The 12500-nt window shown below is 38.3% G+C and overlaps 1 pseudogene; it reads left to right on the top strand.

The window, feature by feature from the left end:
* LOC143030078 (failed axon connections homolog) overlaps nt 1–32 on the top strand; it is a 956-nt pseudogene extending 924 nt beyond the window's left edge.
* The last annotated feature ends 12468 nt before the right edge of the window (nt 33–12500 follow it).

The following is a 12500-nucleotide window of genomic DNA, read 5'->3' as shown; positions in this document are numbered from 1 at the left end:
TACCATATTACCATATTGCCAAGACAAATTGACGGTTTTCCATTATTTTCTAAATTTTCAGTATTTCATTATTCATTTTTCCGATACTTTTTATTCTAAAATTTGTCATTTTTTCCATTTTCTTTTTTCAATTTCTCATTTTTCTTATTATTTTTTCATTTTTTCAATCGTGGTGCCCAGCCACGTTGCCTCAATTCCAGAATGTCGATGAGGAGATACCTCAATCGACTAGCAGTCCCTTTCTGGTCAACCATTTCCTTGATGCCAGAGAATATGTCATTGACCATTTGGGTGCCAATTTCAGAGTGTTTGGCCGTTTGTTCTAACTTTTGGCCGGCGTGTTCCAGTAGAGTACATACAGCTTCTACTGCTGTCTCATCCCTTTTCTATAGGAGAGAAAGAACACAACCCGCTATCCTTCGCACTGGTACGATACCATCGAGCGAAAGGCTCGCCAGAAACGCGCATAACGCGACGTAATCTTTCTTCTTTAAGAGCTTTTTAAGCTCATGGTCCGTCTGCTCTTCACGAGACAAGGTTTTCTGATTTACCTTTTCGGACTCTTGAACAGATTCTGTCCCCGCGTGCCCTTCGAAAATGATTTGGCACTGGTGGATTAACCTGATTTTGAAGGCCTCTGCGCTACTCTTTTCTAGCTTTCCCAGCAGCATTCTGCAGAGCCTGGAGTACGTCCTTGCATAGAATTGCTGTCGGGTGGCAAATTCTATGATCATGTCGGCCGCGTTTCCTGCCATGGACGGATTCTGGGCGATGAGAGAATAAACTTGCACCGAGAGTCTATCAAAGTTCTTCGGTGATACTTTGTTTAAAAGGGATTTAAGGGCTCCCTTGTTACCCGAAGACTCCTTCTGCAAAGGAGGTTGCCTCTTACGCGGGGAAATTTCCGGATCGCTCTGACGCCTGTGCCAGTCATGAGGCGTGGGGATGATCCGTGGGTTACTTTTGGGGCAGTATAGCCCAACTCGAACCTGCTGTGGCGGCGAGCCTTGTGCGGCTATGTCCCTATAGGACATCTGTATGGGCTCTTGAGGCTTTTCTTCCTGTATATCTTCTTCTGTTTTCTTCTATTCTTCTTCTTTGTTTTCCATATTTCTTATTTTCACAATATCTTCTTCATTGTTAGTATCTCTATTTTCTATATAGCTTTCATTATCTTTCTTTTCCATACTTCTACTTTCCATAGTATTTCTTGTACTTTCAATACTTGTTCTTACTTTTTCACTTTCTGTACTCCTTATGTTGCTTCTATTATCATTTCTCATGTTATTTCCATTAACTTTTCTATCATTAACATTCCTTTCTTCTTCTTTTTCAGGAGTTCCAGTAGACTGGCTTTTAGTTGCCGCTGGCATCTATTCCTGGCTTTGTCCTTGCTTGTTGCAGAGGAAGTCGGCCAGATCTTTCGGCAATGGCTCCACTAAAGTTTCAACACTGTACAGTTTATACCTATAAACTCTTATGTACGTGTTGCCAGTCGAGTCTCTCATGAATTCTGTTCTTTCGCAGAATCTGTCGCCCTCGCGCAGGCCACCGAGGCCGAAGATGTCCCCTTGGTTTTCGAATGTCATAGAGCAGTTACTAAAAGATACCCATCAGTCGAAACCCCCTGGGCCCCTGATCAAGCATATTTTGCTGTAATGAGCAAAATCTAGATGAGCATGAACAGGACCTCAGGGGTTTAACCTTTTCTGTAAAGAATTGTGAGTTGGTAATGTGTAAATATTCTTTAACTCTCTGTTAACAAATGCTGGCATCAAAATTATATGAAGATATATGTAACTGAAATAATATCTACCAGTCAAAGTCTGGAAAAAGATAATATTCATGACAAAGAAAATAATATATTTTATGGAAACTCGCTGGCCTATTGGACGTCGTTACTTGTGTCGAAGGTCGAGGGGATGGCGGCTCGAACTCTGTCACGGGTGAAGTTGAACCAAGGGCATAATTCTTTAATATCCACGCTACAAAGTCACCTGTAAAAGGCATCGTCCTAGCCTCCCGATAGGGAAGAGTTTGTGACGTTAAACCACAAAAAGATAAATAAACCAGCAATCAGGAGTTGACACTTTTTTTTTAACCAGACTGTACTTGCACATTTCCCATTTATAAGTAGCATAGCCAAATCGTGCTTCCCTCTTGTCACAGCATGGAAGGGCTTCTTCCCTGACAAAACAGCAACTAATCGTTTTGTCTCCACTATATTTCTTAGGTCAAATACAATCCAGCGAGGCATATAGCTCTTTCATTGCATTGTCCTACTTAGGAAGACGATTTACGGCGCGTTTTTTAACCTACTTTCCTGTGTGCATTCAACCCTAAAAAAACTTGAAAATTATTTAACCATTTGCATAAACTAAGTATAAAAACTATTATTAATACATTGATAAGCCTTACACTCCTGAAGTTCTTTCAGTTTTTTTTTAACGAGATAGTCTGGGCCAGCCAAAACACAAATACAATTTGTAAATCACAGTGAAAGACGACAAAAGAGTTAGGTTAGGTGCTTTCCTTGCCATACAATTATATTTCCCGGTTTAAATAACATTATAGTTCATGAACGGATCCTACATTAGTCTTCTGGATAATCCCAATAACAAAACTGAAGAAAATAGTTATTCAATTTCATTCACTACAGTTTATCTGCGAGAGAGATATATTGAAAGACAGATGGAGATATAAGCAGATAGAGAGCGACACAGATAGACAGGCGAAGATATAGACAAGATGATGGAAGAGACAGACAGGTAGATAGACAGGAATACAGAGGAAGACAGAAAGACAGACGGACAAAAAGACAGAGATAGACAGAAACACATGTAGACATACATATGGCTTGATTCACACTATCGGTCCGGTCGCGCTCCAGTCTCGCTACGCTCTCGGTCCGGTCCAATATTGTCTCATTAATTTCAATGGAAGCATTCACACTGGCGCTCTCGCTCCAGTCTCGCTCCGGTCTCGCTCCGGTCACGGTTCCGTCAAAAGATATTTTTACTGGAGCGAGACTGGACCGTGACCGAACCGTGAGCGCCAGTGTGAACTCAGTTGCCACGGTCCTGCACCTGCCAGGGCTGCCGTTTCGTAGAATTTTGTACCAAATAGCGGCATGTGGCAACTGCACAAGGATATGAGGAAATTTTTTCTACATATCAGCGGGCTGTTCATAACATTTAAAAACTCAAACTTTTGTTTAAAAATCATAGAACTGTTATCAAATAATAAATGGTACATCAAAATATGACTTAATTGGTAATTGTGTTACTTATAAAATATTGTACCCCAAAAGATACGTTTTTACATACATACATATACCAAGGCTTTTTCCCCCTTACCAGGGAGGTAGCCAAAAAAGGACAAGGCATAAAATCCTTCCCACCCATTCCATCCCCGAAAACACTCCACACCCCTCCACCCTCCCTCCCATCTTAGCACCTCCTAGATACGTTTTCACGGTGTAGTAAAAAAAATATACGCTAAAGTTTCAGCTTTCTTTTAGCGATAATAATAATAATAAAAATGAATTTTCATATCTTACTGAATATGTTAGGGCATGGGGGCCTTATATACATTCAAGAATAAAAAAAACTAGAACCAACATTTTGTCAAAGTTTGACAAGTATATCTTGCTATGAAAGTCTGCACACGCCCGAGAAAAATGTATACCCCGGTATGGCAACACTCCCATTCTACACGGCAGTGTAGAAAACGCTGCAGCCCTGCCCAAGGTCTAAGTAAACAGGTCTAATCGCTGGATGAGTTCTGCGCAGCTTCTGACGTCAATTGGATGCGTCCGTTTTCTCTTTGTGGAACATCGAAGAAAACTGTGAAACGCTAAGGAAGACTGGAATTATTATATTCCCCCCCTCCCATTATCTCTCTCTAGCTCATTGCTATTATCAGTGTGTATTTACCTAGTTGTATTTTATGGGAAGGGGAGCTATGCTCGTGAAGTCCCGTATTCATATCTCATTTTATCTAAACTGTTTTGAAATTCATGTATTGTTTCTACTTTCCATTGTGTTGTTCTTATCTATATTTTAACCTTAATGCTTTTACTGATATTTTCGATTTCCCCTGTGTCGTTAGCAGACCTCTTGTTTATATTTTTCTGCTGTCAGGGGGAGCTCGTTCGTCTCCCTCCTCATTTCCTTCCATTTCCCTCCCCTTCTCCCCTTTCTACACCATGAGCTTTCCCCTTCCCTACTAATACAAAAAGTTATTTCCTCGTAGTTGAAATTCACGAAAACTGCGGGGTTTTTTTTCCGGCGTTCCAATCTTCGCCGTCAAACCGACGATTGTGTGGGTTTGTGTTATATACCTGTCGCTGCTGGGACTCATAAAAAAAATTGTGATGCATTAGTATGTGCGCGTGGCCAAAAGGGATTTAAGAAATGCAATAGTAGTACCAAACCTCACATATGCAATTGAAACATGGCTTTGGAATAAGAGTCAGGTGTAGAGTGCATGCAGTGGAAATGAGTTAAGTGAGAAGTGCTTGTGGTGTAAGTAGAATGGATAGAATGAGTAATAAAAGTGTGCATGAGATTTTTCCAATGGGTCTCAAAGGCGAGGGGAAGAAATGTTGTGGTTGAAGACAAGGTCTTTTTTTTTTTATATACAACCTTGGTTGAAGAGATAGAGATCGACGTTAAAGTGGTTTGGCCAAATGGAGTGAATGGAAGAGAGTAGGATGACCAAGAGGGTGTATGTGAGATAGAGGGGGGGGGGATGTTAAAGGGTGACCTCCAGTAAAACGATGGAGGGATAGGGTGCAGGAGTATGTCAGTGACTGAGAGGTGTGAAAGATCATTGAGAGATCTTGAGCAGGCAAGGAGAGTGTGTTTGGATAGAGATGGAAGCTCTTCTGCCATGGTCATCTCATTGTGGGAGCTCCTGGGAGCAGGCGTCAAAGATGATGATAATGATTAGTGTGTGCTTGTACGTAAACATTCTCTCTCTCTTTCTCTCTCGCACACATACAATGGAATATCAAAACCGAAATGACAGGTAATAACTTTTATTTGACTACAAAGGATTACAAAGGCGGAGCATGCCAACAGGAGACCTTTTGGTCCATATCTAGGTCGGATGCGAAAAAAATCATAATAAATTGATAAATAAAAACTATAATAATGTAAATAACAAATAAGATACATAAATAAATGCTATAGTTAGATGATAAACAAACAGGTAAATAGTAAATAATAATGAATTGAAATATAACTGATAATAAATGAAAATCAAAACAGACAAATGATAACAAAACAAAAACAAATGATATGAAATAAAGTATAATCATTACAGCATCTTGCTTAGGTGTTTATCTAAACAATTCTTAAAGCTTCAAACTGAACTACATTGCACTACCTCAGCAAGAAATTTATTCCATTCATTAACTACATGGTTGGCAAAGTTGTTTCTACCTACTTCCAAATTGAATCTATTTCCGGAGTTTGAGACCATTGTTTCTTGTCTGATTCTCATTCAATGTGAAAATTGTCACTTTTGATGTTGTCAATTCCCTTTAGAATGTTGAAGACCTGTATGAAGTCACCTCTGAGTCTACGCTTTTTTAGGGAAAACAGATTTATATGTTTTAGTCGATTTTCGTATGATTTATTTTTTATAATTGGAATCAGTTTTGTGGCTCACCGTTGTACTTTTTCCAGTCTGTCAATGTTTTTAATGAGATTCGGTGACCATATGGAAACAGCATATTCCAAATGTGGACGAACTAACAATTTATATAGCTTGTTAATGAATGATGGACTTTTGAAATCAAAAGATCGTGCAATCAGTCCTAGAATCTTATTTGCTTTCTCAGAGGCTGAAATACAGTACACTGCTTGGATAGATAGATAGACTTTATTTGGCAATGAATCAATGTACATGAAGTGCAAATAATGACGAGAACACCTAGTTCGAAATAATAAATGTAAATTGCCGAGATAACACAAAAAGCATGTACCCTTATTTCCATTGTGGTCCTCATCAGGTTATTATTCTACACTAAGTCACACGGACAACATACATAGGAGGTTGAGGGGACCAGAGACACTCATGAGTAATACCAGTCAGTACACATATGACACATAAACATTGTTATAGTTTTGCTAATATTACTGAAATGTTTGTACACATAGGAACATTGAGTCCAAAAATTTGAGCACCATCCAAAAGGAACATTGCATTAAGCAAAGGAACAACAAAATAATGTTAAACTGTAACAAAACAGTATGAGTGAGTACTATATTGGGGTAGTATCATTAATAATATACTGCATGAGTAATACCAGTCAGTACATATATGACACAAACATTGTTATAGTTTTGCTAATATTACTGAAATGTTTGTACACATAGGAACATTGAGTCCAAAAATTTGAGCACCATCCAAAAGGAACATCGCATTAACTGCAAAGGAACAACAAAATAATGTTAAACTGTAACAAAACAATATGAGTGAGTACTATATTGGGATAGTACCATTAATAATATACTGCATGAGTAATACCAGTCAGTACACATATGACACATAAACATTGTTATAGTTTTGCTAATATTACTGAAATGTTTGTACACATAGGAACATAGAGTCCAAAAATTTGAGCACCATCCAAAAGGAACATTGCATTAACTGCAAAGGAACAACAAAATAATGTTAAACTGTAACAAAACAATATGAGTGAGTACTATATTGGGATAGTACCATTAATAATATACTGCATGAGTAATACCAGTCAGTACACATATGACACAAACATTGTTATAGTTTGGCTAATATTACTGAAATGTTTGTACACATAGGAACACTGAGTCCAAAAATTTGAGCACCATCCAAAAGGAACATTGCATTAAGCAAAGGAACAACAAAATAATGTTAAACTGTACGAGTGAGTACTATATTGGGGTAGTACCATTAATAATATACTGCATGAGTAATACCAGTCAATACACACATGACACAAACATTGTTATAGTTTTGCTAATATTACTGAAATGTTTGTACACATAGGAACATTGAGTCCAAAAATTAGAGCACCATCCAAAAGGAACATTGCATTAAGCAAAGGAACAACAAAATAATGTTAAACTGTAACAAAACAGTATGAGTGAGTACTATATCGGGGTAGTACCATTAATGATATACTGCATTTTTCTACATCTGTATCAACATGTATGAGTGAGTACTATATCAGAGTAGGACCATTAATAATATACTACAATATTCTACATCTGTAACAACATGTAGTTATAGTGAATCCATCTAGAAGTTTTTCCATTTAAAACAACTCTGTTTTCCATCATTCAACCAATTTCTAGTCCTACATTCATTTTTTGTCCATTTGTTTGGGTTAACTCAACGCACAAAATATCATATGCATCCTGTTTCACTTTCTCTAAAACACTAGTTTAGAATATTTCCTTTTTTCACTCTTGTGAAGCCTTAGATTTCTATTTAGGTTACGCATTCTAAAAAACATGCGTGTCCTTACAAAAAAATGAATAACCTCTTGAGGCAATGTCACATATGTACAGATTTGCGCTGTTAATTTCTCTGTGGAGTTTGTTCCTGGTGTTAGTGATTTCTGGCCATGGTAACATAAGAACATGTGTTCCATTTTCTCAAGATCACACAAAAAACTCTCACTTGGTGTCATTAAACCACCAGACTTCCAACTAGCTATAGCATTCCATGAATTATTGTGTGATGTTACATGTGATCCAAGAAATTCATATTGTGGAAATTTGAAAGCAATGTATCCACCAAAATAGCACAATCCTTCTTTTTTCATTTCACTTCCCAAATATAAAAATGGAATGCTATCATCAGGAAAATCTAGATTTTTTCTCTCAGAAATGTATGGATCATCAATATCATCAATATGCAAGTTAGTTAATATCATTGCTGATAAGCTTAATTCATTTTGCAATGAATCAGTCACACTATTCTCCTGATCAGAATTGCTTATGTCTTTGGTGAATGAATCACTCATCATGGGTACATTATTTTCAGGTATTACGTTGTACTTGCTCCCCATCAATTTGCTATCTTTGCCAAGAAGATGGGCTCTTATTCTATATTTGAAAGCAAGAGGTGATGGATGATCATATGTAGAACCCATTTGCCTGATGTAGCCAAAGAAATGTTCCAGCCCATCTTGGTTTAGCCTGTATGTCAGTATGTATGTAAGACCATACTTTTCTTTGACCATTTCATATAAGTTCTGCAAAGACTGAGATGAGACAACTAGACCTCTCTGAAATTGATAAAGGTGATTTCTTCCAGTGATTTTGATACTCTTTGCAATGGTGATCATTTCCTCCAGTACACTGTCTTGATGAGCAAGTTGAATACCATAAGCATTCCTAGAGGGCTTCCTATCATAAAGAAGTCTAGAGTTCATGACATCAAACCATGCATCTACAATTGAAATAAATTTGCTTGTCTCTTTCCAGTCTTTACTTTTCAGAAGCCCTTTACCTCCGAAATACTGTATGGTCTTTGCTGTTGTCTCAGATAAAAGTTGTGTTGCAAGCTTGACGTTCATTCTTTTTACACCCTGTACAGTGATGTGCCTTTCAGATAATTTATGAGCTGTTTTCAAATCACTGATACTTTTAAATATTATTTCCTTGACACAATCACTGGTAACACAGCTTCCATTTGCCAATGTGAAACCAGAATCTAAAAAATTGTTTCTTATTAATTTGACAAGATGAGGTGCATCAGCAAAGACATGGACATTCCGATTAGGGGCAGCTGGATTACAAAAAGAGGAGTTGTCCATACAAATACCTAAATCCTTCCATAACCTTATGTTTGTTGGACTAAGGTCACTGACCATTGCTAAAACAATGAAACCAGCCGCTTCTATATTCTGTATGATATCAAACAAAATTTCTTTGGTTAGACGGCAATCAAAATCATAATAGACAAGCTGCTTCCATTGTTTCACAAGGCCGCGAATCATGACACACATGGCTCTATTCTTAGGATCTATTAATGTATCTGTTTTCTTGTCAAATACCCACTCATATGCAACACTACATTCATCAAAGGACAAAACACATAGTCTGTCCTCTTCACGCATGTCCTTAGCCTCATGCTCTAGTAAATGAAACACTGCCTTCAAAATCCCAGGTTCTGTGTTAAATTTTGATGCCCATCTATTTAGTGTTGTTACAGATGGTAAGGGCAACTGCCACACTTCTTTGAGATACTTATAGGCTTTTGGGCTTAAATTTCTTAATGCAATGGACTTACTAATATCATCATCACTCCAACGTCTAATACAAGTTCCATTTAACAGATGCTCTACTTGAGATGGTGAAAAAAACTTACTAAGGTTATATTTAACCTTAGTATAAACATTTGTCACTTCTCCTCTGAGCACAATTCTTTCCTTACTCCATTCTTCCTTTTCTTTTAGCAATGCATCCCTCTCTTTCTTCACAGCCTCTAACTCTTGTTGCACAGCAATGATGTCACATAACTTTCCCAAGAGATCCTTGCCCTGAGATGACACTGGCTGGGCAGCAACTGCGTTGTTGGGGTTGCCTGCAAATTAACAATCATTAGGGACCATATACAGTCTCTCTCTCTCTCTGCCATCTAGCTAGCTATGTCTAAATTTCATAGTATTTGTACTGTGACATGTATTTCATCTCTATTAGTAATCATATTGCATTGTCAGGATCATCTGTAAAAAATATATATATATGGAGAGAGTGAGTGGTTTGAAGTAAAGGTGGGACTTCGTCAAGGATGCGTAATGTCGCCCTGGCTGTTCAACTTATACATGGATGGGGTGGTGCGAGAGGTGAATGCTAGGGTAGTGGGTCAGGGATTGGAGATGGTTAAAGAAAATGGAGAAAAGTGGGAGGTGAGCCAGCTGTTGTTTGCGGACGACACTGTGCTTGTGGCAGGGTCGGAGGAGGGATTGAGGAAGCTGGTGGCAGAGTTTGGGAGAGTATGTGATAGAAGAAAGCTAAAGATAAATATGGGTAAAAGTAAGGTGATGAGATGTACAAGGGGTGAAAGTGGCAGTAGACTGGAAGTGAACATTAAGGGAGAGCGACTGGAAGAAGTGGATAGTTTTAGATACTTGGGTGCAAGTGTAGCAGGAAAAGGTGGAGTGAAGGTGGAGGTAGAATGTTGATTGAGAGAAGTGAGTAAATGCCTTGGTGAATTAAAGAGTGTAATGAGGAATAGACATTTAGGAATGGATGCGAAGAGGAGACTGTATGAAGGAGTGATTGTGCCAACAGCACTGTATGGGGCAGAAACGTGGAACATAAGAGAAGAAGAGAGAAGGAGTTTGAATGTGTTTGAGATGAGGTGTCTGAGAAGTATGGTGGGGGTTACTAGGCTGGATAGAGTGAGAAATGAGGAGGTGAGGAGGAGAACAGGGGTGAAAAAGGAGCTGGGAGATAGGGTTGATGAAAGAATATTAGGATGGTTTGGACACATGGAAAGAATGAGTGAAGAAAGACTAGTAAAAGAGGTATGGAAGGCAGATGTGGAGGGAGTGAAAATGAGGGGACGTCCTAGGATGAGGTGGATGGATGAGGTGAAGGGGGCTTTGGGGAAGAGGGGAATGTCTGTTGAGGAAGGAAGGGAGAGGACGGAAGACAGAGGTGAGTGGAGAATGGTTGTATATGGATGATGTTGTGATTGCATGAGGAGGAATGGGCAGGGGGGTGGGGGGTGAGGTAGTATGTGTGAGTAAATTTTGACGCAGCCCGAAGGGATTTCTCCCCGTCTTCTCCTTATATGCAAGGGGGGACGGAGAGGGGGGGTTGCCGATTAAATGAAGCAGCCTTGCTGTGGATGTGCTGTGTCTTGCGACACTGCTTCTGACCCAGGGCGGTGGGCAAGGTGCAGGGATGACCCGTCATCCAGGAGGTGCTCAGATGAGAGGGAGGGTGGGAGGGGTGTGGAGTGTATTTAGGGATGAAATGGGTGGGAGTGTTTTTATGCCTTTCCCTTTTTGGCTACCTCTCTTGAAAGGGGGGAAAAACCTTGGTATATGTATGTATGTATGTTAACCCACTATCTGCCACGGTCATTCTTACTTAACCTTCCTGGCTCTCTCCACCTCTCTCTCTCTCTCTCTCTCTGTATTAGTAATCATATTGTATATCATAATTCATAACATATCATATTGTATATAATAAATACTAACATATAATGTATATTATAAATACTAACATGATGAGTTTACCAAATAACACAAGACATACCTTGAATTGGCATTGCTTGCAATGACTGCCTTGCTTCAGTTTCAGGGAGAAGTTCCAGCCTGCCAGGTTCGTTCTCCTTGTTGTGGGACACAGCAGTTGCACTGTCAGGATCATCTGTAAAAAATATATTTCAACCCTCTATCTGCCACAGTCAATCTTACTTAACCGTCCTGACTCTCCACCTCTCTCTCTCTTTCTCTGTATTAGTAATCATATTATATATCATAATTACTAACATATCATATTGTATATAATAAATACTAACATGTAATGTTTATCATAAATACTAACATGTAATGTTTATCATAAATACTAACTTGATGAGTTTACCAAATGATACAAGACATACCTTGAATTGGCATTGCTTGCAATGACTGCCTTGCTTCAGTTTCCGGGAAAAGTTCTAGCCTACTAGGTTCGTTCTCCTTGTTGTGGGACACAGCAGTTGCATTGTCAGGATCATCTGTAAAAAATATATATATTGTTAACCCTCCATCTGCCACGGTCATTCTTACTCAGTGCTTCCACATCAAAAATTTTTGTTACCCTAGACAGTTGTGTCAATTACCCTAAGTTATAACTTTAATATATATATATATATATATATATATATGTATATGTGTGTGTGTGTGTGTGTGTGCATGCATGCGTGTATACATATGAGAGAGAAATGGTTGGGGAAGGGCAAATGAAGATGTGTTGGGAATAGATATCTCTCTCATTTGTCCGAAATAGTTTTTAAATATATACATGTATATATGTAAATATATATATATATATATATATATATATATAATTATATTATTATCACATTCTTTTGCTGGCAAATAATAGAACTGCATATGTAAAGATCTAGGTATTTCTATAAAAATAACAAGTAAAATACTGAGCGTAATCCAGAAAATAAAGACAGAACTCCTGCTTCCAAATAGGTGCAACATGCTATTCTATGAAGTACTGGAGCTAGGTTCTCCCTTTAGAGCAGCAGATTCTTTGCAAGTAGCACTGCTTTTCATATTTCTAACAGCTTTAAGTAAACTTTCGTCAATAATTAAGGTATTTGTTTTTGCATTGTTGTTCTTCATGTGGTAAATTGCGTGCATGAGCCCACAGATTGTTTCATTTTTCAGACTGTTCCTCTAGGATGTTTTGGTTAAATTTAGTTTGCTAAAAAACCTTTCAACAGATGCATTTGAAAAGGGCAGCGACAGTAAATTACTGATCACATTT

Source organism: Oratosquilla oratoria, chromosome 11 (genome assembly GCF_046742065.1).
Source record: "Oratosquilla oratoria isolate Oo_2021 chromosome 11, ASM4674206v1, whole genome shotgun sequence".
Taxonomy (NCBI): domain Eukaryota; kingdom Metazoa; phylum Arthropoda; class Malacostraca; order Stomatopoda; family Squillidae; genus Oratosquilla; species Oratosquilla oratoria.
Note: the sequence above shows the minus strand (reverse complement) of the source record. Positions and strands in the feature narration are given on the sequence as shown.